The sequence below is a fragment of the Meleagris gallopavo genome, chromosome 2, assembly GCF_905368555.1.
Source record: "Meleagris gallopavo chromosome 2, MGAL_WU_HG_1.1, whole genome shotgun sequence".
Lineage (NCBI taxonomy): Eukaryota > Metazoa > Chordata > Aves > Galliformes > Phasianidae > Meleagris > Meleagris gallopavo.
The window spans coordinates 41652855-41665566 of NC_139405.1; the positions used below are offsets into that span (position 1 = coordinate 41652855).

At 43.1% G+C, this 12712-nt stretch overlaps 1 long non-coding RNA gene across 2 annotated transcripts in view; it reads right to left on the reverse strand.

Annotated features, from left to right (window-relative positions):
* The window catches only part of LOC116216326 (uncharacterized), a 29343-nt gene extending 16835 nt beyond the window's left edge, over nucleotides 1-12508 (reverse strand). Inside the window, exon 1 of one of the 2 annotated variants that reach the window (XR_014882158.1) lies at nucleotides 12084-12508. This is a non-coding gene — a long non-coding RNA (uncharacterized LOC116216326). The other variant, XR_014882157.1, reaches the window with a different exon arrangement.
* Nucleotides 12509-12712: the final 204 nt, after the last annotated feature.

Below are 12712 nucleotides of genomic sequence, written 5' to 3' on the forward strand. Positions count from 1 at the left end.
GTTGAAAGGCCACAGACAGAGGGTGGTAATTGCAATCAATGGCTCTATGTCCAGGTGGAGGCCAGTAATGAGAAGCATTCCCCAGAGGTCTGTCTTGGGACCGGTGCTCTTTAACATCTTTATCAATGACATTAATGATGGAATTGAGTGCACCCTCAGCAAGTTTGCTGACAACACCAAGCTGAGTGGTGTGGTTGACATGGTGAAAGGAAGGAAGGGATGCCATTCAGAGGGTAGAAAGGTGGGCCTGGCTGAACCTGATGAGGTTCAACACAGCAAAGTGCAGAGTTTTGCACTTGGGCCGGAAGAATCCCAGGCATCCATACAGACTGGAAGGAGCAGTCCTTGAGAGCAGTCCTGTGGAGAGCCCTGGGGGCCTCGATAGATGAAAAACTTAACATGAGCCAGCAGTGTGCCCTTGCGACTCAGAAGGCAAATGGTATCCTGTGCTCCATGAGAAGAGGGGAGCCAGAAGGAACAGGGAGGTGATTGTCCCCCTCTACTCTGCTCTTGTGAGGCCTCATCTGGAATACAGCATCCAAGTGTGGAACCCCCAGTACAAAAAAGAGAGGGAGCTGTTGGAGAGGGTCTAGAAGAGGGCCACGAAGATGATCAGGGGACTGGAGCATTCCCCCTATGAAGACAGGTTGAGGGAGCTGGTCTTTTTCAGCCTGGAGAAAAGAAGGCTGCAGGGTGACCTCATTGCAGCATTTCAATATCTAAAGGGAGCCTACAAACAGGAGAGGAATCAACTCTTTGAAAGGGTTGATAACTGCAGGACAAGGGGAAACGGTTTTAAGTTGAGGGAGGGGAAATTCAGGTTGGACGTCAGGGAAATTCTTTACAGGGAGAGTGGTGAGGTGCTGGAACAGACTGCCCAGAGAGGTTGTGGATGCCCCATCCCTGGAGGTGTTCAAGGCCAGATTGGATGGGGCCCTGGGCAGCCTGGTCTAGTATTAAATGGGGAGGTTGGTGGCCCTGCATGTGGCAGGGGGGTTGGAGATTCATGATCCTTGAGGTCCCTTCCAACCCTACCCATTCTGTGATTGTTTGAGCTCATGAGGAGCTGCCTGAAAGACAGCAGCTACTAGAGAGTATAAGAGCTACAACTGCCTTGATGAGAAGGAAGGTGGAAAATTTGATATACAGAAGAATATCCTTATGTCCAAAAACACAACTTGATGCTAGGCAGCACAGCTTCTAGAAATGGAACTATAGAGGAGTTGAAGAGCTGTGTGCAGGCAATTTCTATGCAATTTCTTTTGCCACTGTTAAGAATATTTTAGTTTTCTCCTTACCCCTTCAGCCTCCAAGTGCTAATTTAAACAAAACTCTTCAGCATCCGTTCATTAAGTGCTAAACTACATGTGTGCCATTCCCTCAGCAAAACCATCTAATTTTTGAGATCTTTGCTCTGCAGGGTGATTCTTGTATCCTTGAAAGATGAGGAGATAACACTATGAGAAAAACTAACAAGCAGCAAGGGGAAACTTGGTGACCACAGAAACTGGACATTTGTAATGAGGTACAACTGAAAACGAGACAGCACTGACACTGTTCTTCTATACACAGAGCCAACATCATTTACCCTGCCTAATGAGCAGTGCCACAAAAATGGCACAAACTGGGATTCAGCTGCACAGCATGATCTCTAGGGCAAGGTGAACCAATAGATAAACTTCATCTGGAGGAGGGTGAACAATAGATGGAGGGTCAGCAATAATAACAGGAGCCCACAGTTTTATGAGGGGAAAAAAAAACAAAATGCATTTATTTAAAGGGACACAGACAGTCTTTCAAAATTCTTAAAGTAACTGTCTCTTCACTATTCTTACATATCACTTCATGGAAGACAGAGACCAGAGTATGGTTCCTTAATGACATCTCCGCTCCTCACTGCAAAGCTTGCTTCCATTCCACGTTGCTTGCTGGGCTATGTAAGTACTGATCACTTCATGATCAGGCGTTACATTTGTGTTTTGCAGCAGCTGGCAAAATACAACAATTACATGCATCTTCCTACTTTTAGAGTACTGAGCTGCACATCTATGGTAGCTTTCATAACAAACCTCTGAAATGAAACAAGTCTAAGTACAAGAGCTTCAAATCATAGTATCACTCAGGTTGGAAAAGACCTCAAAGATCACCAAGTCCAACCACAACCTAACCATACTACCCTAACAACCTTCTGTTAATTCACATCCCTGAGCACCACATCCAAACAGTTTAACACATTCAGGGATGGTGACTCAGCCACCTCCCCAGGGAGCCTATTCCAGTGCTTAACGACTCCTTCTGTAAAGAAGTGTTTCCTGATATCCAGCCTAAAATTCCCCTGGCACAACTTAAGGCCATTTCCCCTCATCTTGTCACCTGTGAGAAGATACCAACCCCGCTCTTGCTGTAAGCACCTTTCAGGTACTGAAAGAGAGCAATAAGGTCCCCCCTCAGCCTCCTTTTCCCCAGACTGAACAGCCTCAGTTCCTTGTGAAGGGCTTGGAGAATATGCCCTACAAGCCTTGTTGCCCTTCTTTGGACCTCCTCAAGCACCTCCATGTCCTTTCTGTACAGAGGTGCCCAAAACTGAACACAGTACTTGAGGTGAGGCCTCGCCCAGTGCCCAGTACAGGGACAGGATGATCAGCACTGGGTGGAGATCTGTTGGTGTGTCCTTCAACCAGAGGCTGTGATGCAAAGGGCCATGTTTCTCACAGTCACTGCCCACTGTCCCTGTGGGCAAAATGATGGTCAGGTGATGGCCGAGATCCTCTCCCTTATCTCACAGCTCCCATGGGGACAGTTGCTGTCCCTGAGCAGATGGCTCAGGGAGAGTAAACCTTCAACAGGTACCATGCTAACCCTGCCTGATGTCATTCCCTCCAGTGATGGCATGTTGGAAGGCCTACAAAGGATCCTTCAACCTGAGCTATGTAGGAGAGTGGATGCAGGAGAAGAAAAATAGTGTCCTGAGGACCGCCAAGTTGAACACTTCACTTGCATCAAAAAAAAAAAATAAGTAATCAAACCCTACCACATGTCTCACCAAGGGCATTTCAGCAGTAGTTAGATGTATACTTCTGCCCTACTCTGGAGGGAATTTGTGCCATTTTGCCCTGCTAAAGATCAGCAGGAATCCTGGATGTGCAGCAGCATACAAGAAGATCAAACTCCCATTAACGTTCATGAAAAGGCTTTCATTAGCTTCATTAGTTTGGATTGGGTGCTAGCTTATTCACAAAACAGTACTTTAAGCATTTTGGTACAAAGGCTAGTTTATACACAGACTGCTGAACAACTGAAATGCATCCTTGTTAAGAATATGGTTTACAATAGCAGAGTGAAAAGGTGTTTTCAGTGAAAAAAATGATAAGTAGCTGCTCTCATGTTCAATGCCAGGAAACACTCTGTGAATGCATGAGGCTGGGAGATCCTTGAAGCCAGAGCCAGCATCCACAGAACACCTGTGCCATGGAGCATCTTGTGCACTTCAGCTTCTGCAGGAAGAAAGGATGCTGAGTCACAGAAATGCAGGGTGTTATGTTCTGATAATAGTTCCTGCCTGCTGGTATGCCCCCAGAGCACTAGAAGGAAATAAAGGGGAAACAAGCTTAGAAGGCACCCAGATACAAATTTGAGATCACTGAGCCAATGTTAGTAGCCCTTAAAGGATCCTGATATGTAATGCATAATACAAGGAAAGATATTGCCTCCTTCTTAACAAGAACTGCATTACTCTTATGAAGATAAAAATCAATTCTGATAAAAAAAAAAATAAGCTTTCAGCTCCCAATTCCTCAGCTGTAGTGTTGTTCACAAGACCCTTAGCTCCAGCAATGATGTTGCTGAATGACTCCCTCACACCACTGGGTCAGCACTTCTACAAAAGAATGGTGTGCAGCTGGAGAGGGATTTCTGGTTTGTGTCTGGTCTGTGTAGCACTTATACAGCTTTTCTGCTCTCCTGCAGTGTATTTCAGAGAAAAGCAGCAGCAGCAGGACTACATGGAGACCATGCAATATGAGTAAAGAGGCTTGATTTTTCCAGGATACCTTTGAAGGACAAATCAGAGAACAGGAAGAATGGCTTCCAAGTAGAGAATGAGTTCCTAATATCATTTAAATGGAACAAGTTTCTCCTCATTTATGCTGTCAGGATACTAACAGCTTTTAAAACAGGGTAATCTAAGAAGAAACCAAGTGAAAAAGAGAGAACAGACATTGATGATACTCCTTTTGTACCTCTATTTCTGTCTCTCTGACTGCAAGCCATTTCCTCCCAGCTGGAGGAGATGTGACAGCCGGTGCTGGCCCCTGACTCATGCCTGCAATGGGCTGGGCAAGACACTGGTGGCCTCAGAGACCAAGTTAACATTCTTCCATCACAAGAAAGGAAAGGAGCAGGCAGACAGCCCTAACCAAGGCACTGCTCCACCCTTCCCCTGCTGAAATAACAGAAGAGAGAAACCCAAGGGAAATAGAAGAAGCCATGAGGATCCCTCAGCAGAAAACTTGCCTTGGAATTGTTCATTGCAGGAGATGAGGCCTTCTTGTGTGCAATGTGGATAGCTGGCATTAGAAAAGGATTGGCACAAGCATTGGGTAGAAGGGGACGCTGAAGGCCCACAAAGCTCCCCCCTACTCTCAGAAGGGCTCTTCTCAAGCCCACTTACTTGTGGTGCTAGCAAATCTCACAGAAACATGTGGGTATGCAGAGCAGCACAGAGAAAGCAGCTGGCACAGGAGTCACTTAGCAAAAAAGATCATGAATTCACAAACAGCACCCTAACCTAGGAGGTCTTTCGGAAAAGGCTCTCTGCTTTAAGAGCTCAACTGAAGAATAACAAAAACCCAACAATTTTCATCTTATAGCAGATTGAAACCTTGGGAGCAAAATATTTTGCATATGCAAACACAAGTATTTATATATTCATCCTGCAGGTGCCTGCCTTCTTACCCAGCTGTTAATCCTTCCTAGTTAGAAAGCCACTCATTCTCCAGAATGGAAGGTCAGTCTGATGTCTGCTTGCCACATCCGAAACCCCTTTGCTTGCCAGAGGCCCTCAGCCTCGGTTTATTCAAAAATACTTTAATATATTTTTTGGCACTTAAATAGAAAACAGTTCACAACTAAAGTAGCAGTATTTGCACATGCTTATGTGTATCAGCCAACTTGCTTTGCTTCATATTTTTTCCTACTTTCAGAATTTAAATCTCTGGAAAAATATCAGCAACTTTTACTTGAAATTTAAGTTTAAAAAAAAAGAAAAATCCAACACACCCAAGTGACTTTGATAATAGGATGATTATTGTGTGACTCACCCCTCTAAGTACAACAACTGAGAGCTTATAAAGTATGCACTTGGGCTCTGGGCTGCCCACCTACATTCAATTTCCTCTGACTATGGAATGTCCTTTGGCAGCGTTGCAGCTAGCCGATACCCAGGAGTCTAAGGAAAACACTACAACTTGGACGGTATTATTGGTTTAAATGCTGTGTGCTCGTATTTCAACTAGCCAGAGCAAGGTTACTTGTAAAATACAAACATTCTTTCTGAGATGCAAGGATTCACAGACTGGAAATTCTGTATTCTGTTAGTACTGAGATAAATATATTTAAGCAGCTTGAGATGACACCAAAAGGCATCTGCAAATTTCTCCCTTTCTACCACAACCTTTTAGTTCACAAGCCAAGCACTAGTTAAAGAGGAATGGCTATACACTCTGTACACAGCGATTTATGAGTGTTAATGGAAATACTGCTCCTTAACACAGTCACCCATCTGCATTACTCAAGTGCCATGCTTAATGCACATCCGTCACTCCTATACCACACTCTGCAGTGGAGCTGTGACCACCCCTGTAGAAATACATTCGACCACTTCTGTCGCATGGTAAGCTTTCTGTGAGAGCAAGTGGAGGCTGCTATAATGATATTTTCCTTCACTTCTGACATTCATCATTCAATGGTGTACACCATCCTAGAGAAGATACCTGTGTTCAGCCTGCTCTCAATCCTCCTGAGCTTAGAGGTGGATCACAGCTGGCCTGAACCAAGCAGAATCCTGTAAATCCCTAGTGACAACATCTGAGAAAGGACACAGTAATATCAGCATGAAAAAACTAAACTAGGAATATTGAAGAGCCAGAACAAGCAATCTGTAGAAACTGGAGCAGAGTACTTCAACACTGGAGAATTTGGAGCAGCAAGTGCTTTGGTTGCCTTTAAGGAAAGACAAAGGTTCATTTATGAGTCTGAATGTTTTAAAGCACTGAGTGATAACACAGGTAAGAATTGAGAACAATTCTCTCTCAGCCATCAAAAGATAAAACCTTAGTTATTTTAGTTTTCCTTATTAAAAAAAAAAAGGAAAATATGATCCCAATACTGGTTTTGCTCCCAGAATACTTATAACCATAAAGGTCTGTCTGGAAGACATCCTGACTGCGATGGCTCACAAGCAAGCAGTATGATGGGAATGAGCAGGCTTGGTTGACTATTCTGCTGCTGCTCCTTGCTTTTCCCCCTTGTCCTCTGGAGAAGGGCAGGGAGCAAGAGGCATTGCTCTAAGTTCGTAGAGCAACCAGGTTTCTTTTTGCTGAAGAGCTGTGAAGTCTAAGCTAACAACTTCAACTCCCAACCCTCTGCTCTGCAGAGTAAGGATGTTGCATGCATGCTAAGAGAAAACCTGTATAGTGATGGGGTACGTACGGTTAGGGCATGCCTCTGCTCCCATGGTTTAGCTGGCTCAGAAGGAGCCTTGCTCAGCAGAATGCACTGTTCCTGCCTGGGGTCCATTTTCCACAGAGCAGTGTCCCTGCCGCTTCCTCTACACAAATTCCTTTGCTGAAATAGATTCAAAAGTAGCACATGCACATAAACACTAGGCAGCCAGGTGCAATCATTCACTTCACCTTGTTATCATTTGTACTGCAGTTGTGCTGCTGTTGAGTGCTACAACTCTGAGAGGAAACTGGTGCTTCTCCTGTGCAGCCCGCCCCAGGGCACAGCACAGCATACATTGAAAGCAACAGGTAAGGGCTAGCAACATAGGCAATCAGATGGACCTGATCCAGAAATCCTGTGAAAGCCAATATGCTCCCAGCACTGCACACTGCACATTTCCCTTCTCCAGAACTGATGTGACTGCTTGACAAATTCAGTAATGGCCTTGACATGGGACCAATGACACGAGGATGGAGTCACTCAGCAGGAAAACAATGGATCATGTTCTCCTGCCCTGAACACTGTCTGGGCAATGAGCTGCACTGGAGCTAGCCACACTTGTTCCAGAACAAACACCACAATGTTGCACACGAATTTCTTTCTCAGAGGCATTAAATGCTAGGAAAAATAAGTCCTGAAATCACCTGAGAAAAGACCACTCTCATAATCCAAGAGCTGCTCTTCCACTTCATATTAAAAAAAGTTTGTTTTTCAAAATCAGAACAGCACTGAATGCTTGTCATGCAGGTGTCTATGTAAACGTGTATGTGTGCACATATGCACAAGCTGCAGGCACCCCAGGATCACATGCAGGATGATTCAGCAGTGGGGCACACAGTGCAGTGCTGCAGGGTTTGTCATGGCTTGCATGATGGGCAGCCCATCTGACGGGCAGTGATGTGAAAAGCTAAGCAGTTACCAGAAGCCTTTTGCCTCCTGGAAGGCTGTAATAAAACAGGAATTATAGTCTTTTGCCTTAAGATTGTGGTGTTGTGATAAACAGAAAATCTAATTAATCAGGAGCAATCTGATCTGCACAAACTTGTGGCTGTGCAGCTACAAATTATATCACTATATTCAATTACTGGAAACACCATTTCCTGTGTAAACCAACCTCTGCTGTCTGTAGGGAGATCTCGCAATTTCAGATGTATATTTACTAATCACTGCCTTAAATTTTCATTTGGAAGGAAAGAATAGAGTTTGTGCAAAGCAGGAAGTCCAAAAAGTCTCTTAATCTTGAGTGTTAAACCTTTTGAGTATCAAAATATCAAAGTTCAAAATGAGAAACACACAACATAAACGGGAATGTTAAAAGATACCAAACTTATGGTGATAGTTTCAGTTAAACCCATCCCACAGGAACTCTAATAAAGTCAAAACCAAAGTACTTCACCCAGATACTCCAATTTTGATGTTTGTTTTTTTTAACTGAAGCTCTAAGATGGACGCATTTCTTGAGTGACAACCTGAAGTGAAAAATCTCTTCCATTGAAAAATTTTGAAGTTATTCCATAGTAGAATGCAAATAGAATTTAACACTTCAAATGTTATTCCAAAAAAATTGAAATCTTGTAGCTCAATAGTGCGCTGCTGTTCACTGGTGTCAAAATTCACCTTCAGTGTATATTACCACCAGGAATTCACTTAGGATTGCATGTACATAGACACATGCTTATGTCAGTGTGGGAAAACTTAAGCCTAGTTGCAAGAAGCCAAACGGACAATCCTTGCCACTACTTTATAAACTATCTTATTACATATCTGGCCAACAACTGAAGAATGTCATTTCACTACAGGTGAAATGCTATTTAAAAGCAAGAACTGATTGGACTGCAAATTAACACCTCAGTACAATCAGCGCTCCAAAAGGTACTGGCAGATTCAGGAAAATCAAGTACCTGAAAGTTGACACCATCACATACCTCTCTAAATTTGTTATTAATAAAGGCTGATGAGAGCATCTCTGCCTTGAGTCTTGCTGTATGGCACTACATGAGCCTTTGCTTCAACTCTGCTTCTCTCATTCCAGAGCAGTTGAGTCCTCTCTCTCAATTCCAGCACTTAATTGGTATTCACAGCACCACATCAAGGCAAGTGAGACAACACAGGCAATGGACAAGCAGTTATAGCAGAGACTGTGAACAGAAGAGTTCAAAGCCTCTTTCTTGTCTCATAACATTTGCTCTATCTGTAACCCCACTGATTTATATAAACTTAAGTTGGCATGACAACAGTAACTGGCAGTTGATTCTCTTGGTTTAACTCCCAGGAGTTAAAAAACTTACTGCCCTTGCCCACTTTCAATTTATGTTTTTCAAACCTTCCTACCATTGTATGTCCAGCATTGGCAAGAAGAAAAAGTAGGGTAAAGAAGACAATCACTGCTATTATATTACAAAAAGCTACCTTGAACAAAAGTATTGACAGAGGTGGCTGAAAAGCTAGCAGAACTTGTTTTTGTTATTGCTGACTAGAAGAGTCTGACCACTGAAGCTCTCTGCTATAAAATATATTCAAGTTTTCATCTGAAGAAAAACTGCCATAACAGTCTGGGCAGGGAGGTGGAGTTGGCTAACCTGTGCTCACAGAGGCACCCAGACATCTGGCTCTTTACTTCTGAAAGCATTGAGTTAATCTTTAAAAGCAGTAGTTGTGGTACAGACATTAAGATAATATCAAGGTTTACTGCAAAACTATGCTGGAATTGGGAAGTGAAGAAAAAACAACACAGGACAGATTGCTCTCAGCAGTGAGCAAGAAAAGCTCAAATGGAGCCCCCTTGTTCCTCAGGTAGCTCTGGACTTAAGCACTTTTGTACATAGCACTTAGAAGGTGGGACTCAGTAGGTCAGACAACAGCCACCCTTCCTCACAGTGTTTAGGGCAGAGTACCATTGGTAAGGATATAACTTGCTGCAGCTTCTCCTCAGTTTCTAGGGTATTTTCCTGTTATTTTTCATTAGCCCTGCCATGGCTGACATATTCACCCATTTTAAATAAAATACTGGCAGTAAACTGGATAGCTGTGTAAATAAGTTACCCTTCAGCAAACCAAGCAAGATTTCAAATACTGTCAGGCAATGATCACAACAGCAGTGAAGCTATCAATAGGCATTTATTAAAGCCCTCTGACAAATACTTACAGCAGCAGCTAGGGCTGAGTTCAAAGCACCATTTTTTTTTTTTTTTAAGCTCTGTGGTAAGCAATGACACCATATCAAATGCCCATGCAAAATGTATGGGGCCAGGCACATTTCACAGATGATGCTCTTCCTGGCCCAAGCTCTGGGACTGTATGAGATAAAGAAATGAAGTTACTGGGAGATGGAAAGATTTCAGCAGTGCCTTAAGAAAACGCATGAACAATGTATATACAGGGTTGACACATGCAGCTCTGTCTACTGACTCCAGTTGTCTTCAGCAGTCATCTGTTTACTTATTTCCCTGCACACTGATACGAACAACAAAAAGCAAATGTGTCCTGTTAAGTGTTCTTCCATTTGTTAGTCTTCTCATAGCTTGGTACTTACAGCACCCACCTTGCAACTGTCAACTTTGAAGGAAGTCTAGGTAGGAAAGACATTCCCCCTAGTTTCAGCAAAGATCCACCCATCTCTTATTGACCAGGCCTTCCAGGACCAGGTCTCTCAAGCCTCCTGCTTCTTGTCAAGTCTGACATCTTCCTCTCATCTCTCCCTGAGTACCTCATCCTTATCCTTACACAGAGCTTAGATGCCAAGATGGTCTTCTTTCACTATTCTTTGATCATTTCTATTTCTTCTCTGAAGCCCATAGCTATCTGCTATGGAAAAAAAAAAATCTCATTTATGAAGTCTACTCTGCACCAAGTAAGATTTGTGAGCAGATTAGTAGCAGATTAGTTTTAAAATATGAATATATATTCAGCTTTCTACATCAAGCTTCCTTCCGAGTTCAACTGTCAGCAGAAATTCAACCCACTCAACAAAGTAACATATTCATCCATGAATTTTTTTATTTTTATTTATAGCTCATCTGCAGCTTCTCTCACAGTCCACTTTGTTTTGTCCTTCATTCTACTTTCTATGCCCTTTTTGATCCCCACTTCACTTAAATCATAGTTCTGGTGACATGTCTATAGGGAACAAGTCAAAGTGAAGAAGAGCACAAGAAGCTTTTCTGTAGACCTTTCTTTTCCTCACTAGAACTGCTATAGAACCTGGATGCTGCAGCACAGCTTTGAACGAAAACCCATCTAGGGTCTGAAGGAAAAAAAGCTCTCTGAAGAATTTACTATTACTATTTTCTTAATCTAGGCTACAGCATTCTTTTGAATCCACTTTAAGATTCAGGTCAAGGGCAGCTCTAGTCTCTTACTTAAGACTAACCCTAGCCATAAACAGTGACTTTGGTAGAGCCTTAGCTCAAGACATCCACCTAAGAAACACAGAAAAACAGCTCAAAGCAAAAATTTCTGTAGCTTGCACCATCCTTGGACAGTGCCTTTGCAGGCTCACCCCCTGCAGCTCTAGGCTTTCTCTCTTACTCAGTGTTATCCCTAGGCATATGTCTGGGCTTTGGAAGCCCTATCTCAAGGCATTTATCTAGAGCACCCTCTATGGGTTTTTTTTTGTCACCTAAACCATGCTTAGGCAACTCTCTCCAGCCTCACACCTGATCCAACAATAGGTTTTGCTTCTCAATAACACTAGACTTTGCCTAGGCCTCATCTGATAGAGGACGACAGTAGTCAAGGAAGTAAGGAACAGATCAATAACTGGAGTGAAACTAAGTTAGTTTCATCATCTAACACATATTCAGGAAATGAGGCTTTAGCTATACTCAAGCTCAATAAATAACTGAGTTTACAATCCTATCACTTTTTTTTTTTCCTGAAAACTGAGATTTATCCACAGATCTTCAGACAAATGAGCAAGAACCTAGAGGGACTGTAACATCAGATCAACACAGTAGAATGGTGATACAGAAAGTGTAACAACAAAAGGACTAGCACAATGGAAAGGTGTTACAAAGGAAACGTGCTCACCTGTCTCCAAAGATCTAAGCTCACAGGAAAACTCCACAAAGGAGAGATCTCCAACTAGAGATCCATCCCTAGTGGCAGTCAGCCCTTAAATGAGGTCTAAGAGAGGTGCAGCCAGGCTCCACCCCTGCCGGTCACACAGCTGAATTGCCTTCACCTGTGCTTCCAGAGCTGACAGGGTCCTTTCCCCAGATGCTCAATCAGTGGTTCAGCCTGTGACTCAGCAGTTACCATACAGGGAATTTTTATGTGTAATGAGCACTTCACTCTCTGCTGCTGTGCTGTCCTTCCCAGAGAATCCCTGACCAAGCAGACTAGTCTCTGCAATAAAGTACCTGAGTGCTGGAACTCTCCAGTCCTGTCAGTCCCATCCACTTCTTAGAAATAGAGAAAACAATTGACAACACTGTTTACTGTTAGATGAGATGATGCAGTACACCAGGAATGAGGAAATAACCAGGAAGCAGGATGGTTATGCAGATTTCAACTTCCTAGTTGCACTCTTCAGCTGTACTGAGAAGTATTCCCCAGGCAGATGCTTAGAGCAGACTCCTTCCCAGATATTCTTCTTTAAAAGAGCAGCTATTGCACCTGTCTGGTGCTGAAGGTACAGAAGATTTACTGGAATAACTTGTTGATTGTAGCTAGACTGCAATATTATCTTCTTCCAGTCACAGCTGAAGGTCAAGATGACCCTTTCTGGGGCTCCAGCTGACTGTCATGTGGCACCACTGATCATTACACAAATACTCTCTGTTACAAATGAGTGCTTGATGGCTCTTATATAAGGTGTTCTGATATGTGGAAAGAGACAGCTGGAATTAGCCTGTCATGTTGATGACTGCATATGACAAGCCTGACTTTAACTTTAGTACTCTGTTAGACTTCTGTTATTAAGCTCACACAGCCTTACAATTTGGGGATGAAAAGACAGAGGCTATAGTTGCCCTCAGTAGCAGATTTC